This window comes from Corvus hawaiiensis, chromosome 3, assembly GCF_020740725.1.
Source record: "Corvus hawaiiensis isolate bCorHaw1 chromosome 3, bCorHaw1.pri.cur, whole genome shotgun sequence".
Classification (NCBI taxonomy): domain Eukaryota; kingdom Metazoa; phylum Chordata; class Aves; order Passeriformes; family Corvidae; genus Corvus; species Corvus hawaiiensis.
In genome coordinates, this window is record NC_063215.1 from 62,253,587 (window position 1) to 62,266,263 (window position 12,677).

At 43.3% G+C, this 12,677-nt stretch overlaps 1 long non-coding RNA gene across 1 annotated transcript; it reads right to left on the reverse strand.

Moving 5' to 3' along the window:
- Positions 1–3,829: 3,829 nt before the first annotated feature.
- Positions 3,830–10,693, reverse strand: LOC125322361. Its single transcript, XR_007201964.1, has 3 exons — positions 10,328–10,693; positions 6,175–6,387; positions 3,830–3,980 (listed from the first exon to the last, which is right to left on the reverse strand). It is a non-coding gene; the product is annotated as an uncharacterized LOC125322361 (long non-coding RNA).
- Between the last annotated feature and the right edge of the window lie 1,984 nt (positions 10,694–12,677).

Here is a 12,677-nt window from a genome sequence, read left to right on the forward strand (position 1 = left end):
AACTAAGGGATGGGCATTCTGGCTTATAGCAAGTAGGCATTGAAGGCTTAGCATACCTCAGTCACAATTTGTGTCTTTTCTTCTTATTCCCATCCTGACATGGAGAACACTGGTGAATAGACAACAAAGGAAGTGTGACCTGATGCATGCCACATCTTGTGGGCTTTAAAGTTGAGCTACCAGTGATATTTACTGCAGAAAATGCTGTCAGCAAAAGGCAGGAGCAGTGGAGGATTTGTGACTACTGTGAAAGCTGGCTGGGGTAGAAGCTTGTGAGCCAAACTGCCACTGCAAATAAGAAACACCAGGTTATAGGAGGGAGAAACTGCTGGGAAGAAAGTGGCAGAGACCCAAGTAGATAATCATTGCACAGCAGTTTTTTAAAGTAAACAGGAGCCTTTTCATTTCAATATCTCTCTGCCCTGGTTCAGACTATACCTGAATCAGCACTTCCAGAACCACCTCCTCCCTGAAGGTGACATTTTCTCTTCTTTGTGGTTTTGGTTTTTTTTAACCAGGGGTCAGACCCTTATTTTCTCTCCCCCTTCTGCTCTCAGTAACTTTTGAGGGAGCAGCATATTGTTCAACCTTTCCTCTCTCTCTTACCTGAGGGCTAGATGAGGTGCACTGCTGCCTCTGTCCTTCTTCACCCCTGCACCAATACTACTGTGTTTTCTGTTGTATGGATCCTTATCCCTGCTCCATCTGCCTGACTGCTGCTCACGTGCATGGCTCATAGCAGCAATCAGAGGTAGCCGTACTCACTGCGGGTAGATATGTGTAGAAAATAGAAAACCAATTTTGCTGCTGTTCCTCATCTATGCCCACATGCTTCAATTAGGGTGTAGTCTTTATAGCAGGAGCAAAAAAGAGCCATTCAGACTTAGCAAAAAGGAACAAAAATATGGGAATATCCACTGCACATGCATGATCTTCCACACAGAAGTGCTTTGAAATACTTGTGTTGTGAAATTTATCACAAATCTTTGGTTAGATTTAAAGATTTAATCAGATTTTGTGAGGTTTAGGGAGGAAAGTAAACTTTCATAGACAATGATAAGATTTCTTTTTTTGAGGGGGGGGAGGAGGGGGCAATCAGCAAAGGATTTTACATTACAAAATGGAGATTTCACATTTCTGTTTCTGTAGTTTCTTTGCTTCTAGGGTGTCAGTTTTGGGCATGTTTCATGGTGCCAACTGACTATGAGTTTTTCCCAAGCTATGGCACTGAAATCTCATACTGGCATAGATTTTACAGCTTCAAATCCCTGACTGGGGGGGACACAGCCAGGTCAAAACTGACGTGTGAATCGTGGCTTGCGCCTTGGCAGCCCAGAGCTGCTGCGTGGCCCTGGGAAAATCTCTACACATGTCAACTCAAACATCGACTTTCACAAACACCCTTATAATCCACCTGCTTCCCATTCCCACATGAGTCCATCCCCCTCTGACTCTTCTGGGACTAATGGGCTACTTGGTTTCCCCGTGGCAGTGGGAAGGCAGCATCACGTTTTCCTCCATCAAAGAAATGAACAAACAGCAAGGTAGAAGAGGGCAGCATTTTGACTACCTTTGCCTGAGATTTTTGACAATTTGGGGTTTTGAGTTTCTCACTTTATTAAACACATTTTCATGCATGTGTGACTACGAATGTATGTATTGGGCTCTGGTACTAGCACTGCAGCAGAGGATCAGGTGGTGAGGTGGGGGTTGATGAAGTAAATATAGTTTCTGCTGTGTGATCATCTCTCCTCTGTTTTTAAAGCCTTCAGCCTTTTCCTGAATTACCCCGTGGGTAGCTTAGTAACAGATATGATGGCCCATTCTTTAACACACTTTAAAAAACCTAGAAAATATACTGCCATTCTATAAAGAAACAAACAAAACTAATGAGCCGAAGGTGTTGTCGTGGAAGTGTTACTTATGAGCATGGAAGGGGCAGCTGCCCTTCACTGAGCCCTGCTGAACATGCAGAGCATAAAGCAGAGCTCTCTGTCACGTACAGCCAGGAGGCTGCGGGCTCTGCAAACGCTGTTTGTACAGATGACGAGTCCCCTGCCGCCGCGAGTGATCAGCGCACCAGGGTCAGGGACATTAACACACTCACAGACACAGTGGATGATCACTTGTAGTGGCCATTGCCATGCAGAAGGCACATTAGGGGGAAGCTTGGCCGAGATGGTAACACTGAGCGTCTCCATTTGCATGCAGCACAGGAAAGCAAGAAGTGCTCAGCTCCTGTTTAAAGGCAGCTACTGCTGCTTCACTGGGAGCTTTGGCCTTTTCAGTGGGGTACCCAGGAGACAGGCTGTCAAAACAGAAGTCTCTTGTTCAAACTACCAACCTTAGAAAGTGGGGATAATGAAAATAAATAAATAAATAAATAAATAAGTTTAGAAAGGCTCAGATCAGTCAAACCAAAGAGGGTTGTTGTTTCTTGGTTGACTTATTTTTTTCTTTTCTGAAGTTATCTGGTTATTTTGAGTTGGTTGAATACAGAAGCAAGAAGTGTGGAGTTCACTTGAGGTCTTGAAGATAAATTCATAGTTCAGTTTTGCAAACAGACAAACAAATAAAAGTTGATTTATGCAGTGGGGGTTTCATATTTCCTCATTGTATTTTCCCTGCTTTGTACAAACCTTCCTGGAAATCTCTGTAGTAACTCCTACTAACTGCTGTGATGCCTGCTGTGCAGGGCAGAACTGATCAACTGCAGAGAATCCTTCCAATTTAATATCTTTTTTTTTTTTTCCAAACATGTCAAATTCCTTCTCTTTAGTAATCCCCCTTATTCCCTTAGGAGCTGAAAGAAGATTTAATTGTTAAATTTGCATAGTAATTCAGCAAATAAACTCACCAGTCTCATGTAGATCTTTAGTCATCGCAGGCTTCATTTTAGTTATAAATCACTTACTTCCCTATGGTCAGTCAGGATGGCATACTCAGGAGGCTGATGCAGAGAAATGATTGAGGGACTGTCCACGTGGGGGCTTTTGCTTTTAGGGCCACTCTTTTACAATGTATCTTACTGAAAGATTATTGTTAGAATGGAGCTTTGCAAGTGGATTGTGTTTGCCCTTTCTCCACAAGTATCCATGCCATAAAATAGTCCTGCCGTAAGTGGCTTCTGTCTGGTAAACCACTTGTAGCAATTCTGCATATGAGAAATAGCTTAAATCCTATTTAGTGAAACAAAATACAGTAAGTACAAAGTACCATCATTGTTGCTGGATTAAAACAAAATTTCAATTTTAAAGATCATTTGCAAGTATGAAGATTTGCAGGGTTTCTGCAGGACATGAGAAAGGTGGAACCTTGTTGGAATGGACAGAATACTCCAGGTTTCTAAACACAGTCCACAATACCTCATGCTAACATCTAGAGACTTTTAAAATCATGACACAAGCAGTTGGATTGCTAGGTTCAGCTGTCCCCAGGTGTGGTGGCACAATTCAGTGGTGCAGCTTTGGTATTTAGGATTTTGATTCTAAAACTGCCCACAATTCTCTTTGCACCTCTAGTCTGCTTTACTGAATCTGTTTCCTGTGATAAAGCATCTTGACAATCTACAATCTCAGTAATGAAGAGGAAACTCCACAGTTGTCAGGAAGAGGGAGTAGACTGGCTGAAGGTGTGTGGAGCTCCTACCTTTGATGGTGGCAAACTGAACTATTGCAAGTGTCCTTTCTCCATGAAATTGAAGCAGTTGTGCAGCCTCCATTCTTTGAAGTTTTCAAGACCTAACCAGATGAAGCCCCGAGCAGCCTGATCTGAACTCATTGCAAACTTAACTTGGCTACTGAGGACTAGTACACAAACTTTTCTTTAAACAGTTTATTCAGGTTTCAGCAGTGCATTAAAAACCATGTATATCACTTCAGGAGGAAGCTCCAATGCTTCAGATCCAGATCACATTCTTGAGTCTTGGAAGAAGTCAGCCAAAGAGAGTAAACTCCTGCCAGTATCTGCAGATCTGCTTGCTGAGAAATAAGCACAGAAATTCAGACAAGTAACATATCCCCCTCCATTAGCTCTACTTAAAGCTCCAAGCACAGCCAAGGTTACCATGATAGGACATGCACTGTTCCTCTTCACACCCACCAAGACTGGGCTGCATCTGTCTCTAAGCACTGACCATGTCTGTCCCCTCCTTTAGTTCAGACAAAGCCTAAATTAAACAGGCAAATGCCTCTGTTTATCACATATCTGTGCTGATCTCTGCTGAAGAGAGTCATAATAAAGTATATCCCACAGAAGACACTGGCTGAACTTCCCTTTTGAAGTGAAGAATAACATCTGCGCAAATGATGTATCATATGGATGGAATCTATGCTTGCTTGTAGTAAAGTATGCCACCAAATATCCGAATGAATTAATTATTATTTTTGAATGAGACACAAACCCCATGTGTCACTGCCAAAATGTGTTCTCTGAGTGTTAAATCCAGCTCACACAGAAGTTGCTAGATATGTCTAACTCAGATGGTACTGTTCATTTTCAGTTCCAAGGCTACTCAGCCATTTTTGCCAGGAACACTTGGACATACCTATTTCAGGCTGCTTAAGAAAAATGTGTGCTTGTCATTCTGAAATTCAAGCTTCATGAACATCTGTGCCTTTAACTGATAAAGGAAATGTTGCAGAAGTAGGTCTGAAGAAGTAAAACTGCAGATTAAGATCCACAAAATGTTCTAGGGAAGTCCTCCTAAGGGAAAACATCTCAAATATTCCTTGACTCTCCCCCTCAAAATCTACATGATGCTGCTGCTTGTGATGTGGTGCATGCTCTATTTCATTCTTGTAAAATTATCATCTTAAGGCAGCCCTGCCATAGTGAAGTGATTCTGGGTAGTATCTACCTGGTATCTCTCCTACAGCTGCTTATGTTTTCAGAGGGCCTACAGAAGTACAACTTATCTGAGTAATCAAAAGTAATCTCTGATACACACACCTTGAATAGTTGTGAGAATCTTGCATACTTAGTTTTGAACTGTGACATCTTCCCCAGCCTTACCTTTACTCCAGCCTTACACCTGCACATTTTTTTGTTGTTGCTGTTGGCACAGGAGGTGTATAAGTTTTGTATTGACCTTTTAAACCCTCTCACTGTATATCTTTTACTTCCATTGGCAAAGAAAACAGCTGCTCTCTCAATGTCAACTGTTTGCACCAAGTTTATCATACTGAAGTGTGTAATTATACTTTTTCATTCAGGACATACGTGAGCCGCCACTTAGCCTTGGAACATGTTGATACTATCTGTAAGGCAAGCCATTTCTCAGGAGTTATGAAATCAAATGGGGGATTTAATTGATGAATGATTGGTTGTCTCCATTTCTGGTTCCCAAGGAAGAAATAAAAAAAAAACAACCTAGTTTTCCTTGGGATAAGTGTACATGAACTTAACAAGGCAATTGTGAATGAGAGCAATCTACCAGCATTTCCTCCCACTGTGGCAGTATTCTTGGGACTAGGAGGAAATTTAACTTCTTTGGATGTCTGAGCAATCACTTGCACGCAGCATGACTTACAAATAGGTGGGATCTTGCAAGTAATACAACACAGAATTCCACATCTTTGTCTCATAAAAGTCACATTAAATTATCAGCCTAGTGCTTTCCCAGCATATTGTCTCACTGATCTTGAAAGAGCCATCCTGGTGTTGGGGGAACAGTTATCTAGGTGATAATCAGTGCTGAGACCTCAGAGCAGCACAAAGAAATCTGAGAGCTACATAAACATTCAGCTGAAATTCCTTTACGCAGATAATTTTCCCTCCACTATTCTTCTGAACTCCAAAAGAAGCATAAGCCCTGACTCAGGCAACGCGGAGTGTTTGCTCTGGCACCCAAGCCAGCAGATGTGACTACTTGGCATCCTTTCCCGAGACTTGAACCTCATGGTATGTCTATGCCAAATGTATCCACATTATGCAAGAGTAATGGAAATTCGCCAGGCAGAGCAATGCTATGTTTTCCCAGATAAATGTTGCTCAGTTTAATTTTGAGGAACTGACTGATAAAAGCCTCAGTGATTACCTTGTTTGACTGTCTTCATTCTGTGAAATCCAGTACTTTTACTGGCACAGATAATATACAAAAAACATGAGGGAACAAGTGCGTTAGAGCAGCAAAAGAGGCCAAGCAAATCTCCTGGTGAAAGGTGAAGCACCCACCCAAAAAAAAGGTTTGCTACTCCTTGGAAGATAAGCTGACTGCACAGAAAGACCACTAAGAATAGTCTCCCATCTGACATGGTTCAAGTGACTCAAGCTGCATGGTCACAGTGAGCTGTTCATTTCAGTTTTTTCTCTTCTCCAATTCCAGGCAAAGGTTTTTCCTCATCATGGAAAAATGCTGGGATGAAGGTCATTTGCCTTTGGCAGCGCCTGAAAGGTGAGACAGAAATGTAAAAATTCATGCTACACAATATCTGCAGAATATAAGGAAGGAGGAAATGAAACATAATTGAACAAAAATGTGCATAGGATTAGCCAACTGAAAGACATGCATTAAAATAAAAAGTTACTTTGATTACCATCACCCTGCCCTTCATTTGAACCAACTACTATTTGCTTACAGCCATTGTACCACAGCAAGACTTTGTATTTCATATTTGCACACTTCTCATAAAAATATAGTCTTGTTTCTGCCTGTGGTCTCTGATCACACTCCTAAAAATGTAAGCATGATTTGTTACCTTCAACTGACAATGGCACTTGCCACAACCTCGCACAATAGTATTCAACATGCTCCTGACATACACAAACAGGGCAGACCAGACCAAGCAAGGAGTCAGGGATATGTGCAGGTAGCTACAATTCAGTTCTGAAGTTGAGGAAGGTTGTAAATACCCCATGGAGCCTGTTTGAGGTGCAACAAAGCTATTGTCACCCAACCACAGCCTGATAAAATACCAGGATCATGCAATGCCTTTTGTTGCAAGATCCTTCACTCTACAGGGGGAAATGCTATTGAAATTGGAGGAACACCTCAAGTAGCAGCAGGGGGTGGCAGCTACACTATTAGTGCAATTGATTGCTTCAGCAAATAGCCAGAAGTAGCCATTACTTCCCAAGTTACTTCCACTGCAGTAATCAAGTTCTTGTTAACAAATTTCAACCATGAAGGAAATCCAAAAGAAACTGGTTTCTAACCCTGGACTTCATCTTCAGAAGAACTGAGGACGAGACACAGTGAATCACAGGGCTCCTGCTACTTTTTATCCAGGGGCCAAAGGAAAATGGAACCATTTTCACAGCATTTTGAAAGGTTGTTTACTAACTGTTGGCCTAGAAGGAAAATCCTGGAAACCATTTACTGTAGATGTCTTACCTAACCACTGGTCTGACATGCAACAAGCCATATTTATCCTGTAGGGATAGGAGTGAGGTGCTAATGTTCTCCAAAGCTCCACATGAAGAAGAGATACTGCACAGTAGTGGCTGAGTGAGTAGCTGACAGTGAATAACTTACTCAATTAAAAAGTCCTTTTCTTATCCGCAAACATTGTTGTGAGTTTCTCAGTTATTCCTTTGAAATTATTGTCTGAATTATTTGTTGTCCACAGCAATTCATTGCAAGACTAGTCAAAAGAATGCTGAAACTCGGAATAGTAGACAGAGAGCAGATATTTCTTTTCCTTGATTAGCTAAATGAGACATTTTGAATCAAGTCTCTGCTTCAATATTTAGACTTTTGAAACAGAAAATAGCCTTCTGAAAATACTGTGTGATATTTACTTAAATGCTACTGTTTCAATAGCTGGTAGCAAATTCATTCAATAGACTATCTGTGAAACTCAGCAGAAAAAACATGAATAACTAAACAAACTACTTAAATCATTTAAACACAGCATTATCTGAGGGTTAAATAATGTTTGCCTACTTGCAAACACAGATGTCAGTTTCCCACAGCAGACTGTACAGGACATACCTTCAAATTTACACTAAGAGACCGGTTTACAGATACAAGCTAAAACTAGTTCTACTACTTCTTTCATAAAAATTTTTTTTTAAAAATAATAATTTTGAACAGAACAACTCCAGTTACCTCAATCATTTTGGCTTTGGAAACACAGAGCCCCAGCTACACATATAAACCAGAAATTGTGAAATATGCCTTGACCACACTCATCAGGAACAAAAGATCAGTGCTCCCAGCTTTCCTGATGGACTGAGTTGCTTGTTTGCCCCCATATATGTTCCCCAGGAGAAAAAAAATCAATTGTGTCACGCTACTAAGAATACCGTCAGCATGTAACAACAACTGAAAAATCTTCTGCATAATAAAAGAGTATTGAAAACACATGTACAGTCTTTGGCTGTTCTATATTGTTCAATGCTTCAGTTGGTGTATTAAAATGTATTTTGAGATGGTATTTTGGTTACCTTCAATCTCTACTTGACACAACTAATTTAAGAGAATTAAAGTATTTCATATACTAGTTGTTATTCTTCATGCTGAAGGGATGAACACATTCCACAGAAGGGAAATTATAGAGATACAAGTTACACTGGGTGACAGGGATATGGAGCTAGGCAACATTCATGTTTCATTTTGCTAATTGATTAGATTACAAACTTTCTCCTTAGTAAGAAGCGTATGGATAAAGTAGATGCAGACAGTCTTTGCTTTTTTACTGTAGTCCAATAGGATGCTTTGTAAGTTATTCTTACCAAGTGTCAAAATGAGTCTAAGTGACAGATTATGTATTTGCTTACCTACATTTAACACTGGCATTTCTCCATGCACTCACACTAGGGTAAATAAACTGAGGCTCTGGCTCCGTATTCCCCCTTGTTTGATCTCACTCTAGATCAGTGATGCCAAACCACCAGCACTGGCAAACAGAGATCTGGGCTGGCACCAATGACAATGAGCAAACAACACTTTCAAAACATGTTTGACGCCAGATAGCAAAGAGCACCCTCCCTACTTCAGGAGCTTGTTGCTAGAAAGGCTTTCAGCTCTGAATTCCACAAGTACCTCCTGCATGTGGCTGGAAGAGCCAACACATCAGTCTTTTTCTAAAGCCCCCAAAAAAGAAATCTATTCTAGTTATCCCTAACAGTGACACATAGGTGGTTCCTCCTGATCCAGTTGATGCAAAACTGTGTTTAAGCATGAGCAAACTTAGCTCAGTAAGACACAAGAAGCACACCTGAACCAGCTAAAATTTTCAGGTCAACCATCATTTCAAATCTTTCAGCTTTTAATAGGAAGGCATCTTCAGGAGGACACAAGAAGACAAAAGCAGGGTGCAGCAAAACAAAAGCACACCAAGGCTAGGCAGGGCAAGTGTGAGAAAAGGAGAGAGAAAATGACGGTATATGCTCTCACTAAGCTGCTGCCACCTGGCTATTGGTGGCACCTATTTGATTTATTTTTAGGTTTATTATTAGATTTATTATTGGATTTAGATTGGATATTAGGAAAAAATTCCTCGCTGAAAGGGTTGTCAAGCATTGGAACAGGCTGCCCAGGGAACTAGTGGAGTTCCCATCCCTGGAGGAATTGTAAAGACGTGTAGATGTGGCACTTGGGGACAAGGTCTAGTGGTGGACTCTGCAGTGCTGTGTTAACTGTTGGACTTGATGATCTTAAAGTCCTTTCCAACCTAAACGAGTCTATGACTCTATCCCACTCTCATGCCATGTGGCACTCCAGCCTGGCAGAATAAGAAGGCCAGGGCAGACCCTCCCTCTAGTGCCTGATGCACCTGTACAATGCGCCTGATGTTCCTGGAGGCATCAGTCCAGTCTGGCTCGCCTGCTGGGGCTTGGGCTCTCACTGAGTGCTGCCACGGGCTGCTTTACATCTCCGGGAACAGGGACGGCCAAGTCGTTTCCTCTTAAATTACGCAAATCCCCACTCCCCACCCAAGGGGCTTCAAGAGGCTGTGGGGGCCGAGAGCAACAGGGCACTGGATTATCCGCAGGGCTAAAACACGAGGTGGCTCTCTGGGCTGGGAGGTGGCGGCGTTCGCTCAGCCCTATTGGCACCCACACCCGAGCCCGCACCACACCCAAATCTCTGCCCACAGCCACACGGACACAGCCACCTCCAGCGGAGCCTGCGCCCACGGCCTCCCCACGGCGGCCTCGGCCCGGCCGGGCCCCGCTGCCCGCTGCCCGCCCGGCCGCGCCGCGCCGTCCCCACTAGAGGGCGTCACGACCCCGCGTTCGGGCAGGCGGGCCCGGCCCCGCCGCCGCCCTGCCCCGGCCGCTCCCTGGGCAGCGCGGCCCTGAGGGCACCGCCACCGGCCCGGGCCCCGCACCGCGCTCCGAAACCCTCCCGCACCGCCTGCCGCCTCCCCCCCGTCCCGACCGGGGGTCCGTCCCTGCGCAGAGGCAGAACCGGGGCCGTACGGAGCGGGACTGCTCGCACTGCAAGGGCGGAGTTGGTCACTGCGTTGGTCACCGTGTGCTCCTCCCGCCGCCGCAGTTCAGGCTGTGCAGAGAGGTGCTTCCTGTTGAACTTGATTCCCAGATTGACAAGAGTTTGGTGGCTGGGAGGTGACCGCCGCTTCCCTTGAGGGAACTCCTATATCAAAGAGGTTTCTGTGTAGTAGCCCACCCTCTGCTATTTGGGCAGCGCTGTCATCTTAACTGTATGGCAGCTAGTGACTAGTTGGGGGGAGGGAGTACTGCTGGAAAAAAACAGTATAAGTGTGGATAATCTGAGCTGAGCCTTTCAAAGTTCACACCCCATGAAGCTGCAGAGCAGAGCCCGGCGGATGGGAGAGGGATGTTTCATAAGAATCAACTGGCTGTTGCAGAGGAAGACCGGGGAAAAGTGATCCCCTCAAGACAAATGTCATTGCCAGACCGTATTGGTAAGATCGCAAGTTACAAATACAACTGAAGCCAGAGAATTTACCAAAAAAAAAAAAAAAAAAAGGACAGAAAACAGATGCAAAACAGCAACAATATGCCAGAATAAAATGAATCTTAGGCCAGCCCTGAAACACACGGCAATCCCTCGCCATTCACGATGATTTAAATGGATGGAAAAGGGATTAAGGTCTAATCCAGCAGTTGCTCTGTTTGAATTAATCTCATAGGAGTCAGTCAGGATATGTATCTTTAGGGAGAGGAGAAAAAGAAAGAAAGCAAGAAATTGCCGGATCAGGCCCTCTATATAATCTGAGGAGACTTGAAATAGTTCCTTGTGCCACACTCATTTTAAAAGCTGCTTATATGATCCAAACTCTCACAGATATTTCAAATAGAAAAGGTGACATTGCTAAATATGCTGTTCTTTCTGCAATACTGAACCCCAAGTCTCCCTGCCAGTTGTTGGCGGCAGGAGAGGCAGTAGCCATTTCACTCACACTGGCTGGGGCCCTCTCCATCACTGCAGCACTTTCCTTGGCTGTGATCTTGCTTTCAAATGCCACTGATTTTCTGGGACAGTCCCAACTGTGAGGAAACTGTCCCACTGAGTCTTGGGTTTCCTGAGAGCCTGCATGATTAAAAAGATTCTTCTTCCTTTTGAACTCAAAACGTTTTCCAGAGCTGCCTTCTCTTCGCTGCGCAGCGCTATCAATCTGAGGCAGGGCACTGAAATATCTACACCAGCACTGCCAAAAACAGCCTTGCATATTTCCAAGCGGTTATGCAGCCTTTAGTAAATCACCTAAGCGTGAGCAAACTGTGCTTCAGGCAGTGCAGAAAAAGACAAATCCAAATGCTGGGGACGAGGAGTATCCAGGGAGGCTTGTGAAGATGCACTGGAAGGGAAGAAAAAATATTAAGTGCTAGACCCAATTCCACATTATCAGCAAATTTTTTCCTGCATATGTGGGTACATATGTGGGTGTCCTGTACATGTACAGGTGGATGTATCTGAGGCAGGAACCAGCTTGAAGAAAAGGGAATCTTATAACCCCCAGACCAGTGTGGTCCAGTCCAAGAACTAGTGTACTGGTTTTAGCAGTTATGACTATGAACAGTGCTGGGTTTATAGTTCTCCAGCAGTCCTCAGCATCTCCAGAGGGACCAGCAGTTCCTTTCAGAACTGAGATCCCTCTCAATGACATTGGAGTATTTTAAAAAAATCCAGACTATCATGGCATCAAATAGACCTGAGTTTAGTCCTTCTTTTTGCAAGTAACAAAAAGTAACACATTTAGCAAGTAAGAAAGACCCTTTGTGGTGTCCCACCCTTAAGGGGAAGGGAGCACCCAAAATTCACAAATGCTTATGGTCAAAAAGGAGCAACAAAAGTCAGAGGGTCCACAAAAGAAACTTACAGAGTTTTATTAGTAAATTATAAACCTGGCATGGAAAATGGTATAAATTAGTCCCTTCTAGCATAAGCCCATGGTGGTGGATGCTTCTTACCTATATCTTGGTAAAAAATACTATAGACCACAAACTCTAAGAGAAGGGAGCCTTTTGAGGAGTCAGAACATTTCCAATTACAGTACTTACCTGCTTGTTGGGAACTGAGGGAAGGGAGGGAATGGGATCACTCAGGGGGAAAAATATTACAAGATGAGGATAGGACTAGTGAGTCTTTCCTTCGCATGTCAAAAGCAAATCAACAAATACATGTTCCTGCCTTTGTGGAGATAGAGATGAATGCTGAATGACAAAGCCACCTTTTCAAAGACTTTTAGCCCAGATAACATGAATGAAAAATTTCCATTGTTCCCAAAAGTAAATACTTAAAC